Here is an 18,962-nt window from a genome sequence, read left to right on the forward strand (position 1 = left end):
CCAGAGTTTCTATGGGGGAAATTTAGTAGGTATGGTATTTCCTATTGGAGTTTTTTTTTTAGCTTGTAGGATATCTTGTTTATAATTTTTTAAAGAAATTTATTGTTTATTTTGGTTTATTTATTTATTTAATCTTTTCATATTTACAATTGTAAGAGCTATAACTTTAAACTAATTTACTTTTGTTTATAATTTTTTAAAGAAATTTATTTCATTTTGGTTTATTTAATCTTTACATATTTATAATTGTAAGAGCTATAACTTTAAACTAATTTGTTTCATTTAATCTTTACATATATATTTATAATTATAATTGTAATAACTATAACTTTAAATTAATTTACCTAAGCAAGTGACCCACGAGTGTGCAGGTTTTATATTGAGTAGGTCGGCCTATAATAAATCCAAATTTCCTGGCGTAGACTTATTGCAATGTTTTCATACATTATTTGTTTGAGGCTTTACTTACTCTGATGAAACACATCGATCTCCGTATGGAGTCCAACTCCAACCACCGGCATCTCTAGTTATTTATAAATAAATCCAAGTGGGATGAAGCCCCGTAAGGTGCCATTACTGTTTTATATTTTATCCATTCACCTATGGAATAATCTGACCCAATTCACGATGGACGACTCGAAAACAATATTTTTAATTTTGCTTATATTACAAAGTGTGTTTATACAAAGTTGAAGTTGAAAGCCGGGGCGGAGAGATATTACCAATTTAGCGACAATTTATTGTGGCAGTGTTGATAAACGTGAGCTTTGATAATAATTTAAGGTGCGTTTCAATACCAGGTTAACTTATTTACTTCGGAACCGAATCCCTACAGGAAATTTTACAAAACTTTTATGAAAAATAAATAACCATTTTCCCAAAGCGCTTTTACAAATGACTGAAATTTGTTATTTGAAGTAGGGATAGGTATTTTAATGCGTATTTGAATTGAAAGCCCAGCTTCATCTTGAACCTTATGTTATATTTAATTTTAATTAATATTTTAAGTTAATTAAATTATTTATCAGGAGCGTATTGTAATAAATTACAGTTTTAATTATTACCAAACGGTTTCAATTAAATTCCAATTATTGTTAAGGTATTAGAATACTTCCGATTATCTACTTCCGGAAAGTAATGGAAGTATACATTTATATATAAATGCAATGCTTCTAATCCCGGGTTCCCAAAACACCACCAACTTGCTATAGTTGAAAGAGAGAAGCGCGTTATCGCTGGATTAAAATCTCACGTTCTCGCTTAAAACGCCGTATGAAACGCTACCTGAATATCACAAACAGTTCATCCAAAACTTTACCCCCCCCCCCTCTATAGTTCCAAGTCAACTTGTCGCGCTAGGGGATTTTCCCAAACATATTTTAATGTTACAAAATCAAATATAACGTCAGTTTATCTTTCCATTGTTGCTCGTGAACAAACCCCCTAAAAGTTACAAGGGAAATAAACAGCGAGAAACTTTGTCCGAAGAGATTGCGAACTAAATTCGAGTTAAGCCTTGTTTTCAAATTTTGAAATATTCGCGCGCTCTTCAACAATTCGTTTGTTAGTTTGTCACGTGTTTAAAGAGGACGTTAAATTTCGTTAAGCCTTGGTTTAATGTCACGTGTTTTGCTAACCAATTGAATTTTCACGCGCTCAAACAGTTGTCTCGAGACTTCATTAACACCACGTTAAATTTTCTTAAGCCTTTGTTTCAATTTTGAATTGCACGCGCTTTACTAAGCCTAATTATTAAACGTAATATCACGTGATTACTGAATAGGTCACGAGGAAGGACACCCTAGTTTTTTAAAGTTGATGTAACGTATTTAGCAGTATCTAAGTACTAGCTTTTTAATCTTGTTATCATTGCACTTGTTTGACAAGATATAAATGGCTTCAAGCATGCGCAGCTGGGAGTAAGGTAGGTTAAGGGAGATGCATGGCGGCCACAACCCTAAATTTATCTAATTAAGTAGACAGTCAAATAAATTTCCCTCCGTGAAGCTGTTTAAGGAGTTTGGGGCAATCACAGCTACGTCTCCTCCCTTCTTCTCTACTTGCTCGGAGCCCCCACTAAATTCAAAGGTGATAAAAAAGGAAGGTCGCCTTTACGATAGGAGCGATAGCGATTCCAATTACCTGCCGATAAATCTTAAAACACAACTCTTACATACAGGGTGTTCTAACATAAGAAACTGAACACAACTAACGTTGTACGGTTTTTTTTTCGAACCCTTCTAACCCTGTAACACCAGAAAAATTGAGGGAATTACGTAGAACTAACCACTGGAATGACTTTCAATATTTTCCCCCAGCATCCACTGCAGTTACTCTATAACGCATTCCAAGATTGCAACTGTCTTATATAATTTCCCTATACAAGGTTACCAAAGGGGTTAGGGGTATGTATGTATATCTCCCCTAAGAAATCTCCCCGTCTCAAACAAAGTATCGTCAATCAATTCTAGAATGCAGTACATGTTACGCATACCAAGATAAATATGATTTACCAAAGGATTTAGGCTTATATTAACTGAATTCTCCGTATGAGACACGAGCGCGCGTGAAATTATCAAAGTACGCCTTGTGTATCAGTTACGCAATGCAGTAAGTGTTAGCCGTGTCAAGATTAAAATGATTTACCAAAGGATTTAGGCTTATATTAACTGAAGTCTGAGAATGAGACGAATCAACGCACGTGAATTTATCATGCCCATATAATGGTCTTCCATTTATTGGTTGGGGAGATCACGCGCCGGTTTCTTATTAAGAAACGTAATTTATAATAGATAACTCTATATCTATATGATAGTACAATGTGACTTGGCACTAAACGGAAGGCTAAACTCTTATCAATCCCCTATATGAAAATAATGAAAGCTTACAATGTTACTGTTCACTAAGTCGATATTAGAATGCGTTATCATTAAAACCTGATACCTTAAAGGCAGTATAGCAAGATGCCCCTTAATGAACTTTGGATTGTTAATATTGAAAGATATCTATTTTGGAATTATGGATGACGTTTAACAAAGGAAGAGTCTCATATATTAGTTTTAATTTAAAAATTAGCAACTCTGCTCATTAAATGTTACCTGAAGTTTGATCGATGGCTTCCAAGTAATCAGAAACTCCCTTACGAGGTGTAGGATACTTGCTACCTACTAAAAATCCATTCGTAAATTCTTAGCTCATTTTAAAATTTACATCGAGGCATTTTAATTTTTAAAGCACTGTCAAGTATCCGACCCCTCAACTTAGAAATAAAAAAAATAAAATCTCGTGCAGTGACGTCAAATTTGACAAGCAAAAAGTCACGTAGTCCCTCCCCCATTTCATGTCATAGGTCAAATTCTGATTTTATTGATTTTTTTAGGTATTTTTCTGAACATATTGATTAATATTAAAATGCCTGGAAAATTCATGGAAAAATTTCACTGACACTAAAACGTGAAATTGATTTGGAATGTCAGTTTAATTAAAAATTAAAGAAAATAATGTACGATACCAAGTTAGATTGTCGGGTGGTAGGGTTTTTTTCTAGGGAATTTTGTCAATTTAAGGTGAAAGTTGTTATTTGAATTTAATGAGATAAAAAAGAGCACGCTATAATTAAATATCAACGCTACCAAGTTAGATTGTCGGGTTGTAGCATTTTATATATATGAATTTTTGTCAATTTAAGGTGAAAGTTATTTTTGGAGATGAGATGAGGGGACAGAAAAAAAAAACCGGGTTGGGAACATTTTTCGTAAATGGAAGAGGCGTACTCCTTTGGGAAAATAAGTCCCGCTCTCTATCTCATTAATTAACTAAAGGGGAAAATTATAAGATATAATTAGGATTAAAAACTAATTACGGGACAATTTTTCAAAAATACACTTCATGAATTCTAAATTCCCCCTCCCTCTGTGTATAAGTCTATGCTAACTCTATTGGAGGCCTTATAATTCCCAGTAGCTGTATGAATTCCTTATAATAAAATAAATATAAAAGTTTCACAACACCTTTAAAGTTCAAAAATTAACATATTTTTAATTAATCTTTATTGATATATTCAGTTGATTTATGAAATCGGCCCAGTCATTTATTTTGTTTAACAGTAAATATTGTAATAGCAACCTGCATGCATCTTCTCAATTCCAACCTTTTCACACACGAAACCACGGACGTGGACACGACGAGACTTGGTGCGGAATAAGTTAACTTATATAGCTCATCTGGTGCCCAATTCCTCGACCGGTGTTTGTTCAAAGACAGTTCAGTTTGCCGTGGAATAAATTTGGTTCAACCGCTGCTAAACATACCGTCAGGCTATTGGTCGCTCGCGTTACCTAACACCAACCACGGTTGCGCTTGAATAATCCCTGCTTGGGCATCCGGACAAATATTATGGAAAGCCTTACCAATTCCCCCAAATACAGAAACCTCACCAATCATTGTACTTGAAAAATTTCAAGGCGCTTGCTTGGTTTCACCTTTTGGTCTCATTTGAAGTGTCGTAACTCTGGTTCTACTAGAGATACAGCGATGTCCTTAGAGTATGTTATAGCCCTATTTCTTTTCAAACCAACGGTACTAAATACTTGAGGTTACGACAGTCAGGGCCCGAGTAATTAAGCAAATTAATTAACAGTTGAAACTATTTCTGTTAGTGGGCAAAGCCAACATTTAGGGTGAAACAACCCCATGTTAAACTCCATAGCCCCTGTAGAAATGTTTAACCGGCAATACACCAATGATCAAGAGCAAGCCAACTTATAGGCGAAATTAGGAAAATAAGTATAAAAATTAAATTTTCTCTGATTCTATAAGAGATACAGGGAAGTCCTTTGAATATATTATAGCCCCATTTCTCAGCTTTCAAACGAACCTAATTTCTTAGGGTTACGACAATCAGGGCCCGAGTAATTAAGCGAAATGTTCATAGACGTAAAATCTCCATAGCGTAAACATGGACTTATTTACACCACACCTTTTAACTCTGATTCTATAAGAGATACAGGAAAATCCTTCGAATATATCATAGTCCTATCTCTTAGCTTTCCAACGTTATTAATTACATGGAATTAGAGCAATCAGTTCTTGAGGAATATAGTAAAAACAATAAAAATACCTCGTAAACCATAAAATCCTTCACGTAGCTTAAAAAACCACACGGTAACTTTTAAACACATTCTTGTTACCCAATATATTTCTGAACTGAGAGTGGAAAAATCTCGAGAATCGGAAAATCTTTAAGTCGATAAGTTCAAGAGAGAAGGAGAGAGAGTGTGTCTCCTCCGACTGAGAATGTCGCTTGCCCAATTCATCCCCTAGAGAGTCCTCTACCCGATAATCTTTTACACAAATATCAGGGAATTTTAGGAGGTTAGGACCCCCTCTTGGGTCTCTCTACCTCTACACTCAGGATGACTCTCTCTATGCTCAACTTCCGAAGTCCAGACTCTAGAGAGGAACAAAGACTCTCTGAAGTCGAGAAAGAGAGAGTGAGAGTGAGAGAGAGAGTAAGAGAGAGAGTAAGAGAGAGAGTGAGAGAGTGAGAGAGAGAGAGAGAGTTAAGGGAACGAACCGCTAGCTAGTTTTCTAAGATAAACAAACCCAACGCAGTTCCGTTGGATCCCTTACTAACCATCGGTGGTCGCTCCGGCCACTTGAAGGGACCCCCTCGCTTGCCGGGGCACGCAGTTTCCCGCCAAAGTTATACTCGTACGAGTGGAATTTCCTTCCTGGTTTTATATAGTTCATATCAGTTTGAAGCTGCAGTGGAATTCGTGTTTAAGCCTTGGCTTTGTAAAGACTATATAGGTGTAGACGTTTAAAAGTGACACGAACTATTGGTCGGGTGGTCCCTTTGCGGACTGGTGGTCCACTTCTTGAATCCAGATGAGAAACTCCTGGATGGACCCTTTTCCTGCATGCTGCCCTGGAATATATTACCCTCTTTCGCCAGTTTCCATCGTCTTTATTGTTTATCTCCATCGTTCGATTTTTAAAACAAGGGGAGGGATACTTTACCTTAAGCCTAATTTTCGAATTTTGTAATAAATATATATATATAGTTTTAGTAAGGGTACTCGATAGAGGCTTGGCAGTATTACGTCACACTATAGCTTCCACTAGTTCTAAAAAAAATTAATACCATAAATAAAATCCAAATTGCTAAGTGACATTCCCCTCGAATTAAAACTAACAAGTTAATATTTTTAATTCAGTGTTCGTTAATTCATTCGGTTTTTGGGGTCTCTAATTATAATTGTTATTATTGGTTGATATTTGCATCTCATAATGAATGCCCAGCGGCTTATTTCCCAAATATATTTGTACGAAATCACTAATGAATTTATCCCCTATAATTAGTGAGGTCTTTAATCAATTATTTTTAATTAATATATATGTGATTTTTTTAATATAAGAATAATTTAATAAATTTATTTTGGTTTTATATTTTTAGATATTCTATCTATTGGTCCTGTACTGGAATTTCTAAAAGGGTTATATTGGGTAAGTGTCGAAAATTTTGGTTATTATACAGGGTGTGTGGAGGAGTGTTTTACCAATGAACCCTTAGCATTAGCATTGTGAGTTTAGTTTCTTATGTTAATTTAAAGGGGTCATTGGTAAAACACTCCGATCCAATATTCAATGTTCATAACTTGTGTTAGGGGGTGCATACATCCCTTACTGTGGTCAAGCAAAATCGGCTGCTCATAGAAATTAAGAAGTATAGTAGTTACATTTTCTATTATCAAAATTGATATTTTCCCATAGAACCATATCCATATCACTCACTGCATGTACTAATAGGGTTCTATTATTACCCCCATTTTGGAAGAACACTTTGTGTTGTTAAAGGATAGATATAATTTTATCCTTTGATCATTGCGTTAGGTAACCTTAATGGCCGGTCCCTGCTTAATTTTATCAGGGGGTCCTTGAAGCTTTTAAAAAGTTTCTTTTTTCCCCTTTGAAGTAGCCGCGTGCTCAATTGAGCTCTCAATGAACTCGCCCCCCCCTGTTCATCCCACTCTTCTGGACTAATTACGGTCCCCGTTAATGGCACTCTTGTACTAAGCCTAATTCTTAAGCCTTTTTTTAACAAAATAGAAAATTCGGTAGCAAAATACCCTATACATTCTTTTATATATTTTCAACTAGAATTAGAACTACGAAAGCGTGTCACGTGACAAATCACGTGTTAATTGAACTCTTTTTATTTTAATATCGTCATAGGCTTACCTATCTTTAAGATTTTTGGGGTTTATTTCATTTGGGAATTTAAAATGTTACAAAGTAATGATTTTTGAAGAACTTTTGAAGTTAGAATTAAGCTTAAGGTTTTATTGAAATAATTATGATACTTAATTTAATTTGTGTTAATATTGTAAAGTATTATTGGCCAATCAGGGACCGTGGAAACTGAATGTCTCAGCCAATGAGATTCAAGATTAAGAAGCTAGTCACTCTTAAATCATATCGGAATATTTATGAAGATAAAACATCTTTATTTTAGTACCCTGCAAAAATCCAAAAAAGGTGTTGGATACTTTCCCATAACAAAATATAAATAAAACCGCTATTATTAATTTAAAAAAAACGTCAAGTATCCGACACCACGAGCATCTTATATAGAAACAAAAACACAAACAAATATTGATGAGTTTTTCGCCTTTTTCCATCCAACAAAATCTCGTGCGGAGCTAGCTCGTGCATTCAATTTCGTTCTCGAAAGAGCACCACGTGCGAGCCTACTCTTCATCTTAACCCTAACCTTTTTCTTAAAGATATAAACGGTATACCCAAGCTTGGCGAGTGGAATCAATTCAATATGCAACGTATAAGAAAAATTATAATATATAGCAATGGCACCTCGTGTTTATTTTTGCATTGATGAAGGGCTAGTACCGACTGTTCCGCTGCCATTTCTCAATTCAAGGGAGGGGGGTATGAAATGAAAAAGGGGGGGGGAAGGCAAAAGCAGTCGATCTGCATTAAGTTATAATAAATTCGAGACTCTGGAAAAGCTTATAAATTTTCATTTTGCCAAAATTCTTGGTTTGGTTTGGTTTGGTTCCTGAATTTGGACGCGACAAATCTTTGGGAAGAAAAAAATTTCTATAAGATAATCCAGGTCATAAATAAGTTTGCCCAATTTGTTTTTGTGTGTTCCTTTTTTTGTTTTTATTTTTCAACTGACAGAATGTATTAAGGATGATTAAGTATGAAACGGATTTAGGCCTAGTATAAATGTATTCCTACGCCTACCTTTGTACGTGGTATACCCTGATGTTTGGATGGGGGGGGGGAACAAAGAATATATAATTTTAATATACAAGTTGTACATTACAAAAAGGGACAAGTATAGAACATTTTCGACTCATTATCATTATTCATTCATTCATTCATTCATAGTTAAATTATTCCAATATTCATAGCATAAATGAAGTAAATTCCCTCTTCTCTAGTAAACCGCCTCAATCAATAATATGCAAATTTTGTGATGTTGTCCTAAGCTAGGTTTGGGGAGAGGGAGAGAGATGGGTTTATATATTTTCCAACCCAGTGAACTTGCAGCTTGGTAAGAACTCATATTTACTCTAAGACTGACTGTGTCTGAAGGGGGAAACCGGGGAGGGGTGAATTTCTAGTCCTTGAGCGGCTTGCAAGGCTCTGAAATTCGTGCATATATTTAAATTGGTATTTTGATGTCCATCTAAGAGTCTTCAAAATTATTCTGAAGTTTTATAAGATCCATGATGATACGAGGGCCACCAAGTCTCTCAAATACTATAGGATAGTCTCCCATCTATGCCTAGCTAGAATTGTTTGGGTTTATTATCAGAAAACTCCGTTGATCCGCGAGGTTTTTTATTTTTTACTCTTTTTGTGTGTGGGGTTGCACCAGGGTGCACTGAGGGGGTGTTAAGAGTGATGGAAGGTTGTTCGGGATTGAATTGTCGATTTCCATCTTCCTTTGTCCCTGGGTTGCCTTCAGAGCAACCCTGGGCCTGGGGTTGGGGTAAGAAGTCGAATCCCAGATTTTCTCAGTTTGTCATATAATCTAAAGAGGCGGAAGACATTTTTTTATTTTTTAGTTCAAAACCCAATTTTTATTTATTTATTTATTTATTTTTTGATAGAGATTTGTATTTGTTTTAGTGTTTTGTTTACTTGTCAATAAACCCCGGAAGCTAGGCCCCTATCTTATCCAGGGTTGTAATAAAAAGAGGTCAGGGAAAACGTTGAACTCCTTGGAAGGTCAGACCAGGGCTAAATAGGCCTAGAATTATATACATTCATAAGTCTAGCTTATCTTCAGATAAGATTATTTACATAAATTATGTTTTATTTAGACCTATTTAGCCCTGGTCTATTATTAGCCTATAAAATTAATGGAATTTTTGGGAATTTTAATGAATTTGATGTGATTATAATGGGGAAAATTTATTTCGTTTATTGTTGCTCAAATTGCAATCAAAGTTAACTAGTGTTGCACCTTATTGCAATCAAAGTTAACTAGTGTTGCACCTTGTTATTATAAATACGTGCAGTTAAAACATAATTATCCAATAATTAAGACTTGATTTGAGTCTTTGAGAGGCAACTAAGAACCTGTAGCCAATCAGCGCGTTGCTTACCTTCACCCTGCCTAAATCTGAACCTTTCTCAGTTCATATAAACTCGTTCAAAGAATTACGTATTTATATAACCAAATTGGAATAATTTATACCATCGGAATAATTTTCTGGCGAAAACAATCACAATTAAACAATTAATTCTTTCACCAAAATCTAAATAAATAAATAACAGAAAAGATTTATTTATTTATTTATTTATTGAATAAAATATATAAGGGGGGGCGTGGCCTTATCAAAACGGCCATACATACATTGAGTCGAGAATGGATGAAAAACAGGAAAAAGCAGCCTGTAGTGGACGTACGAGGGAAACTTTTAACGTGATATCTTAATTAAGAAATGAGAGAGTAAAAATCATTAATTAACAGTCGGAGAGAAAGAGCTGCTATACAAGCATGCATTGCGAAGCGACTAAGCCCCCCCCCGCCCTTCCCCCTTTCCATCCCCGGGCCAACCAAGATTTGTAGATCGCACTCTCTCCTCTGACGTAGGAAGTGAAGAAACCAATTCCGCTAGCTCGTTCAGGATGGAGTTCTAAATGTATATACAGTTTTGGGCCAGCCAGTCATCCAGAGTTCTCTGATGACGCGTTCGGTCGGCTAGCGAGAGCCAGCATGATGTAGCTAGAATTAATAAAGACCAAAAAGCAAATGACTCTCCCAGGGACTAATGATCGGAAGAGGATCCCTTAAGCCTTGGTCCTAGGGTTTCCAAAAATCAAGACCAACGGGGACACCCCCCACCTTCATTCTCTCCATTCTACAGCGGAGATAAGGTCAACTAAAGGAAATATGAAATGTGTATTCATATATACGATCGACAGTCTGCAATTAAAATTATTAAAAATTAAATGAGGGTACCCACGGAACGGGATGGTTTAGAAATGATTGCAAGTTGTTTTTTTATTATTAATAAGATGGTTGCATCAGGAGTTCATAAGTGATATGTTGGCCATCCATAAGTTTGTAATGTCTGGTAACTTAGAAACTGGATGGAGCTTGTAATTTTGAAGTGATAGCCTAGGTAGGTCATAGATTCAGGGTAAAGCGACTGACGTACGCCTGGTGCATGAGGCGCTGCTGTCAAAGGCCTAATCAGTAAGTTCAGACTAAATAGGAGAGCTAGATGGAAGAATTCCTGCTAAATTAATTAACCACCACCGAGTGTAGTAAGTACTTCAATTGACTAGCTTCCGTCGTTCTCCTTCTCGAACTAGTTATCTCGAGCTGGAAGTCTCTAGGAGGTAGCATTACGAATAGTATAGGTAGTGTCATACTTATGGAAGGAACATATCACTTATAAACTTATGATTGCATTTATTACAGAGCTCATTTCAAAATTTTCGAATATTTCACTTAAGCCCCGCCCATAATGTTCATCCACATAAACAAACACAATGATATCACGCCCTAAAAGGTATTGAAACCTTACCTTTAAAATCAAACCATCTCCGCATGCACGTCACTTTAATTAAGAAGCATTGATAACTCTCTAGATTTAAGTTTGAATTTAGCGTTCACAATCACTTTAAATTGCGAATCTATTCGTTATAGAGGAGAGAAACCGAAACTCGGGTACTAATTGCTGTTCCCCCTCAACCCTCCCACACCCCTCGTCCGCCTCTAAGCGTCCATGGACCCCTATCTCGTCTCTGGACTCTCCTATATCTCCACCAAGAATAGGAGATGGATGTTATTAATTTTTTAAAAACTATAGCTCCATGGTACAGCAGCATGCAGTCTTCCATTCTGCTCTAACCTGTATTTATATATATATATATCTTTGAGAGGTTGTAATTTTAGAAGGGTTGTGACAAATTACACCTTCCAGGTCAGAGAATCTCGGTTGCCAAAGATTAGAGGCAAGGGTTGGTTGGTGTTGTAGGGATACATTCTCAAAAGACTGAGGTCTCGTTTCGTAGCAGGATATGTCGAGTTTGTCTGCGGTTCTCAAGGACAATGCAAATTTTCTTCTGATAAAATCTGATAAAGAATTTTGTCAGTTTTAAATAAATATTTTGATGTTTTTATAAACAGGTTTTTGTTAGCGTTTGTTTTGAAATAAATGCGTTATATCAAGAAAGCATAGGATAGGCAGAAATATGAAGCATGCAACGTTCTGATTAGTTACATTTTCTTATAGAGTTTAAATAAAATACTAAATTGTGAAAATTGAAAATTATGTTATTTTTATATCTGATCTGATAAGTAAATTATTTTAGGTTTGCTTATTTCGTATTGTACCTTCATTATGTTAAAGGTTGTTTATCTGGATGAACATTGTGGGCGTGGTTTTATGTAAATTTTTAACGTTTGTTTATCTGAAGAACCATTGTAGGCGGGGTTAACTTCTAACTTATCAGAAAAATTATTTATAAAAGTTAACTTAGTTATTTCGTTATGGATCTCTGACCTAATTCAAATTGGTATTTTGATTAAATATAATTTTTGTATAATAAAAATAATAATAGTAGTTATTATCAAAAGTTACATAAAGGTTTATTTTATATATCGTAAAATTTTCGAAATTTAATCTGTAAAGAAAAAAAAATACCAAACTTTTTTTAGGCCTTTTTTGACCAACCATGTTGGAACTGGTCAAGTTCTATAGCTTTAATAACGTCTACTACTACGTCTACCTAACCCTTAAATTCCAACTTCTATTATAGCACCACCGCGTCTCATACCTATAGGTCTTATAAGGATTTTGGCCTATTTTTCATTTTTGTCCGTTATCTGGCCTACAACTTCCAGTTGAACTATCTAGGCTTAATAGTAGATTAAATTTGAAGTTATCAAACTAGTGACAGTGAAAACCATATAGCGTAGAGGGTCCGCGGACCCCAACTTGTGCAAAGTGTTGAAAAATCGATAATTTTGATTATCTTAGGCAGGTATATAATAATAGCCAGTTGTTAAGGTTGTTGCAAGGTCAAAGCACGTAGCTAGTTAAGCAAAATAAGGGGCCCGCGGACCCCAACTTGGATAGTTAGTCGTTATTACCATAGTTCAATTCAAATATCTTTACTAAATAACTTCTAGTTAATGGTTTTTTGTATGAAATCCATATTTTTCCTGAAAACTAAGTCCTAAGGCAAAGCTATAAGGTAAGGCCATAGTTGTTGTTTTTACCTTTCTTGGCTTTCCTTGTAAAAAAACAAAACTATAAAAGAATCATGACTTTCCTCGGAAAGAAGAACCATTTTGTTGATAAAACAAAGTTTTAGACCAACCAGTCTTTGTAGGTTAAGGGGAAAATAGTCCTTCTATAGCGTGACCGGAATGTTAAAAAGAAAATAAATTAATCTTCCATAATATTTCGCTCCAAAGGTCCTTGTTTAATTAATATTCTCTTGTTTGCTATCAGACCTGTACAAATACCTTATTTTAAATTAAATTGAAATTTGGAATCATTACCCGTATTATTCCTTTGAATAGCGAAAATAATGACTTCATTCATTTCTTTTTTTAAAAAAAAAATTCTCGTGCGCTAGGCGTAGTCTATAATACCACGCGGTTTAATCATGGATTTATAATAAAAGCTTACGATTTCTGGATATTTCACTCACCTTAAAACAGCACAACACTTATTCCTCGTCTGAAATAGTAACAACCTGTTAAGCGCGTTTGTGACGTAGAATTCGAGGCAAATTCAGAGGGGGGTTTAAGTTTTTCAAAGTGATCAAGTTCTAATTTTGAATAGCACGCGCGCGAAATAATTTTTGCACGCACGCCGAGAGAGAAAAGTATGCCTCAATTTCTACGTCATCAGCCCCCCCCCAAGTCCCCACCCGCGCGAATTTTTAAGACATAAATGTGTTTAAAATCAAAATGCCTTACTGAGGGCTACAGTGAAATATCCATGAAGCTTCTATTAGAAATCCATGGTTTAATTTTCCATTGTTAAAAATTAATGTGCACGTGAGGGGGGGGTGGTTTCCCCGCCAAAACACGCGACACTGCTGCCAACCTATTATCTTTCGCGCGCGCGCTATCTCAATGATGTATTGATAGGGTAGCTCGCGCGCTTTTTTTCCCGCTAAAAATAATAGCACGTGCGGGTACATTTAGAAGGGGGGGATGAATTAAGTACAGCACGTTAACTTTTAACAACTGTCAGTTTAAGGGGTTGTAATAACGATGCATTCCCCCCTCTCTCTTTTCATTGGTGATTTCAACTAACTCATCTCCCTTATCTAATTAAGCAAGGGTTCTTTTTATTCATCAAGAGGACCTCGACGCTGCTACCTACCCCTTGTCAAAAATAAAAAAAAAAGAAATAACATTGAACTTACTAGAAGAAAGGGGACGGGAAATCTGATGAGTTAATCATTTATCCAACCCCCCTTTTCCTCTCCATCTTTCCTTCCTCGATCACGTGACTCATTACCTAACGTTAATGGTAGTAAAATTGATTTGTATTATTTGTAAAGGAGATCAGGAATTTTTTTAATATTAGGTATAGGCGAGTTATGATTGTTTTAGGGATGGTCCGTTAGTTAAATTACCAGTGTCTTTCAGTGTATCATGTTAATATTATGGGCCATCCGTAAAATACTCCAAAAATAACTCGTCGACTTAAAATCGCCTAAAGAACACTGTCCTTAATTCATTTAATCACTAACATACCTTTTAGAAATATTATGCATTTAATTTAAGCTGCTAAAACATTATTATTTTAATTTAAACTGTTAAAACATTATTATTTTAATTTAAACTGTTAAAACATTATTATTTTAATTTAAACTGTTAAAACATTATTATTTTAATTTAAACTGTTAAAACATTATTATTTTAATTTAAACTGTTAAAACATTATTATTTAAATTTAAACTGTTAAAACATTATTATTAAAATTTAAGCTGTTAAAACATTATTATTAAAATTTAAGCTGTTAAAACATTATTATTTAAATTCCATCATTAGCATTAGCATTAGATTTAAATTAATAATTAAAAGACTTTCCTAGATAAAATTCAAATAATTATCATATCACACAGCTTTATTTTAGTAATTATAGAAGATTAATTCCAATCAAATAGAAAGGGTTAATTGGTAAAAACAAAAACAAAAACTAAATAATAATAAAATGTAATGGGGGAAAAGGAGGGGGTGGACAGCTACTTTGTGTCCTTCTTAATTACCTTAGGTTGTTTGGGGGGCCATTGTTTTTATTGGGCGCCAACGTTCAACGGAATGGTGGGATAAGGGGGGGGGGGGTAGTTGAACGTGTTGAGGTTACGTTGACGAGCCTGGGCATTAAGGTCAATCAGCCCCCCTCTTTTAATGTCCTTGTTTATTGCTATAGCCACTCCTAATTGTCTCCGAGATGCTCCGATGGATCTAATGTCCTTCTCTCTCGTATAACGACAAAGACAATAGCCCTTTTTAGTGATTGTGTGTAGAAGAATTTCAGTGTCCATTGTCCAGACAAAATTGAACTGTATTTATATATGGGAGGGAGGGGGTAACTGTTCAGGCAGAGGTGGTGCATGGTGCTGTGGTATTTATTTTTATTTATTTATTTTTTATTTCTGAACTTTTGCAAACTTGACAAGTGTAAAGTGCCCGATGTCCGGGTATCTTTATCGTACATTGTAACTTCTTGATATGTAAGGGAATGTTTTCAAATGGTGTGTGGATGGAGGTCAAAAGGTCAGAGTGGGTTTTTTTGGGGGTGTAAAGAATGTTTGAGGAGAATAAGTGGAAATCCGGGTCAGATATGTTGTGGAATTCATGGGAATTTTAAAATTTGTCAAATAATTCGAGACATAATTCAAGGAAATTTTAAAATTTGTCAAATAATTCGAGACATAATTCAAGGAAATTTTAAAATGGGTTAAAAATACTTTAAGATAATTCAAGGAAATTTTAAAATTGGTTAAAAATACTTTGAGATAATTCAAGGAAATTTTAAAATGGGTTAAAAATAGTTTGAGATAATTCAAGGAAATTTTAAAATGGGTTAAAAATACTTTGAGATAATTCAAGGAAATTTTAAAATGGGTTAAAAATACTTTGAGATAATTCAAGGAAATTTTAAAATGGGTTAAAAATACTTTGAGATAATTCAAGGAAATTTTAAAATCAGGAAATTCAGTTAAAAGCTTAAAAAAATATTCAATCCCCAAAATTGCTTATAAAACGGAAAAATTCGAAATTTAACAATAAAACAATATAAGAACAAAACAAATAATTAAACTCAAAATATTTTCCCATGTAATTTAGCTAATTTTAAAAATCTCTATCCTCTGAATCACGCGATCAAAATTCAGGTAAATAACCTCCATATTCAGGTATTTGTCTATCACGTGATCCGGGCAAACTTAACTTATCTCTACCCTCCTTTTTAAAATTGACGAAAAATAAAAAGAGAAATGAAAGAATAAAGATCTTTGGAAAAAGTCTTAAATGGATTCCGAATAATAGATGGAAATCGGAAGAAGGAAGTAAAAAAAGAAAGAGTTCTTTCAGGAAATAAAAAAAAAACGGAACTAAAAAAAGATAGTCTCAAATATTTACAAGGCTAGTGAGCCTAGCCAATAAATTCACTCTTTAAATAACACGCGCGAGGAACCATGGGACTGAGGGCGAAAGAAAAAAGGAACGAAATAAATTTGAGAATTGGTTTTGCCATAGTTTTTTTATTTTTTTATTTTTTTTTTGGGACATTCAGTTTAGAAAAATACAATAATAAATCTTCATTTTTTTTAACTTTGAAGATCAATGGTTTGAAGTTGAACATTGGACCATGTTATTCGAGAATCAAGGGATTTTAACAATAAATAAAAGCAAAAGTAAATAAAAAACATAGAAAAATAAAAACATAAATTGATAAAGGGGATTAGAGTTTTTAAAAAAAATATTTCCTTTTAAATTTTAATATTTAATCTTAAGAAAGGTTTTCTCAGTATGATCTCGTACTTGGAATTTTATAAGTCTTTCTGCTTGAATTAAAGGGGAGGAGAGATAGAAATCATCACCGATGACGTCACGAGTAATATATTTCAAATTAGAAACCACGTGACTTGTGCCAGGACTTCCGGGACCGATGAGCGTCGAATCCAAATGTAAACACGTTCTTTTCACGTGTACTGATCGCGTAGCCAATGAAACGCGAGGAAGGTGGAGCGTGCTGCTGATGAAAGCCTTTAAGTCCATCCCCTTAAGTTCAATCAGATATTAGTAGGTGGTATCTTAAAGATTCCAAGTGGAATAAATGATTCTGAACTTAGTTACGATATTACGTTAATATGTACGATTAAAATTAAGTTTAACTATTCTAATTTCTTAATAGATTAAGGTGGGGGGGGACCACGTGGAAAAGAAAAAGGCGGGAAGTTTAGGGACCATGTTAAAAAATAGCGAAGATCTTGAAAAAGAGTTGAAATAAAAAAAAAAAGAAAATAAATTTTACATTATGCTAAGTTTGTGGATAGAGTTTTCCAATTCGTTTAATGTAGTTTTTCCGATGACTTTCTTTCTTTATTTTTTATCAATTTTATCGCTATTTTTTTACTGGTCCTTTTTTCTTGGGAAGAAGGGGGGTAGGATGGGGGGAACGCGGTGGAAAAGAGAATTTATCTTTCAACTTTGAATAACCCCGCCCACCAATGGGAACCATTTTTCATCCCTTGAAACTTTAAGGTTCACGAGACCGAATTTAAAAGTAAGGTACAGTACACGAGAATCCCCCCAAATTCAAAGTTCCCTTATATTAATGAATTAAATGTATGTATATAAAAGGGGAGGAGCTATATACGAAACTAAAACGTCAATAAATTAGACTTGGATGTAATAGTATTTTATTTAGTTGTTGTTTTTTACCCAGCCCTGTTGTGACGTACGTCAAAGCTTGGACGAGAAGCAAACATGGTGGGGACCGTTTATCTAGGGCTATGTTGAGTACCTGTTTTTAAATATTTGCAAGTATAGCTCGCGTGACGTATGACTATAAGGGGAGGGGCTATTAAAATACAATAAGTATATAATCCTAAATTTATTTTGTTGTTGGGGTTTTAGTTGTGACGTCTAGAGCTTAGACAAAACCGGGGCCTTTCTTGGGCAGTTGGCGGCCATGTTGGGTACCATTTTCTCTCTATTGACACTTAAGTATCACGTCCATATCACCTTATGATCTATCCAGTCCAAAATCAGGCCAAAATAATAGTAACTCTCAATAAATAAATCACGTGACCTTAACCATTGACAAAATCACCTACTTTACGTCATATTTATGAACTTCAATCGTAAGCCCTGGTTTTAAATTTTGCGTGTAACCTGATATGCTTGAACGTAAAATTCCAAAAAATAAAGAAAAGAAAAATGGCGGCGAAATGTTGAAAAGTTAGGTTTTTAGGAAGTATATGCCTAGTAAGTATGTAGGAACGGGAGCTGAAATTTATAGTGGTTTGGAAAATGCAAATGTATAGAATGTTTAACATAGAGGCGCTCCATCGATAGCCACGCCCCCTTCTACCCCCCTCCCTACCCCACCCCTACTCCCTTTTAAGCTAAGCCTCGTTTTCGATTCAATGAGTTTGAAAAGAAAGTTTCACGAGATTTGAAAGAAAAAGGAAGATATCGAGCTCGAGCTTTTTTTTCTCGAGGCCTCATTTTTTACAGCACGAGCTCCCAAAGATAAAAATTGAGGGGAAACTTTTCCTTGAAAGAAATGTGATGACGGCTTATTTAAAGTTGACTTCCACCATCGAGTAATATTTAAGGAGACATAGTGTAATTTAATTTTATGTTTATTATTGTAAAGGGACCCACCTGTAAACAAGCCACAGACTTAGTGTGGATATACCTTCATAGGCAAAGCTTAGATTATTGTTATTATTATTATCATCATCAAATGAAATGACTTAATTATTGGGGTAAAAGGTAGTAATAATTATTGTACGAGAGAGGAGAAAAGGTGGTGTTACTTATAGAGGAATGATTTAACTTATGGTTTGTAGAGTCCATTTAAAGGTTAGAAGTCCCGCGGAATGAGTGGGCGTTTTAGCTAATTCCGTCGGTCATTCTTTTTTATTTGCTTTCGTAGGTACGTTTTATAGAGTATCCCACTAAGCTAAACCTATCGCCAAGTCCTAAGAGACTCCCACATCTTTCCCAACCAACTTCCGTTTTTTATATTTTTTTTTCAGTCGTGGTAAAGAGAGTGGATTAGGTATCTGAGTTTTGGGGGCCAATTACGTGTTATTCTACTATGATATAGTAGTTTTCCCCCTAGCATCGCCAATAATGAACAATTTCAGAGGGTAGTAGTAGTAGGGAAACCATCATTATAGTAGGATATTACTACCGTGTCTTTAAT

At 34.8% G+C, this 18,962-nt stretch overlaps 1 protein-coding gene across 5 annotated transcripts in view; it reads left to right on the top strand.

Annotated features, from left to right (window-relative positions):
* The window catches only part of LOC149653854 (plexin-B-like), a 145,252-nt gene that overhangs the window by 68,865 nt on the left and 57,425 nt on the right, over positions 1–18,962 (top strand). For all 5 annotated transcript variants that reach the window (XM_089846788.1, XM_089846789.1, XM_089846791.1 and 2 more), the window contains one exon: positions 6,458–6,507. The gene's annotated coding sequence lies outside the window, so the exon portion shown is untranslated. The remainder of the gene's footprint in view (positions 1–6,457; positions 6,508–18,962) is intronic.

This window comes from Phalangium opilio, unplaced genomic scaffold (assembly GCF_054372755.1).
Source record: "Phalangium opilio isolate 3A_F unplaced genomic scaffold, DU_Popi_V2 ptg000081l_1, whole genome shotgun sequence".
NCBI classification, from domain to species: domain Eukaryota; kingdom Metazoa; phylum Arthropoda; class Arachnida; order Opiliones; family Phalangiidae; genus Phalangium; species Phalangium opilio.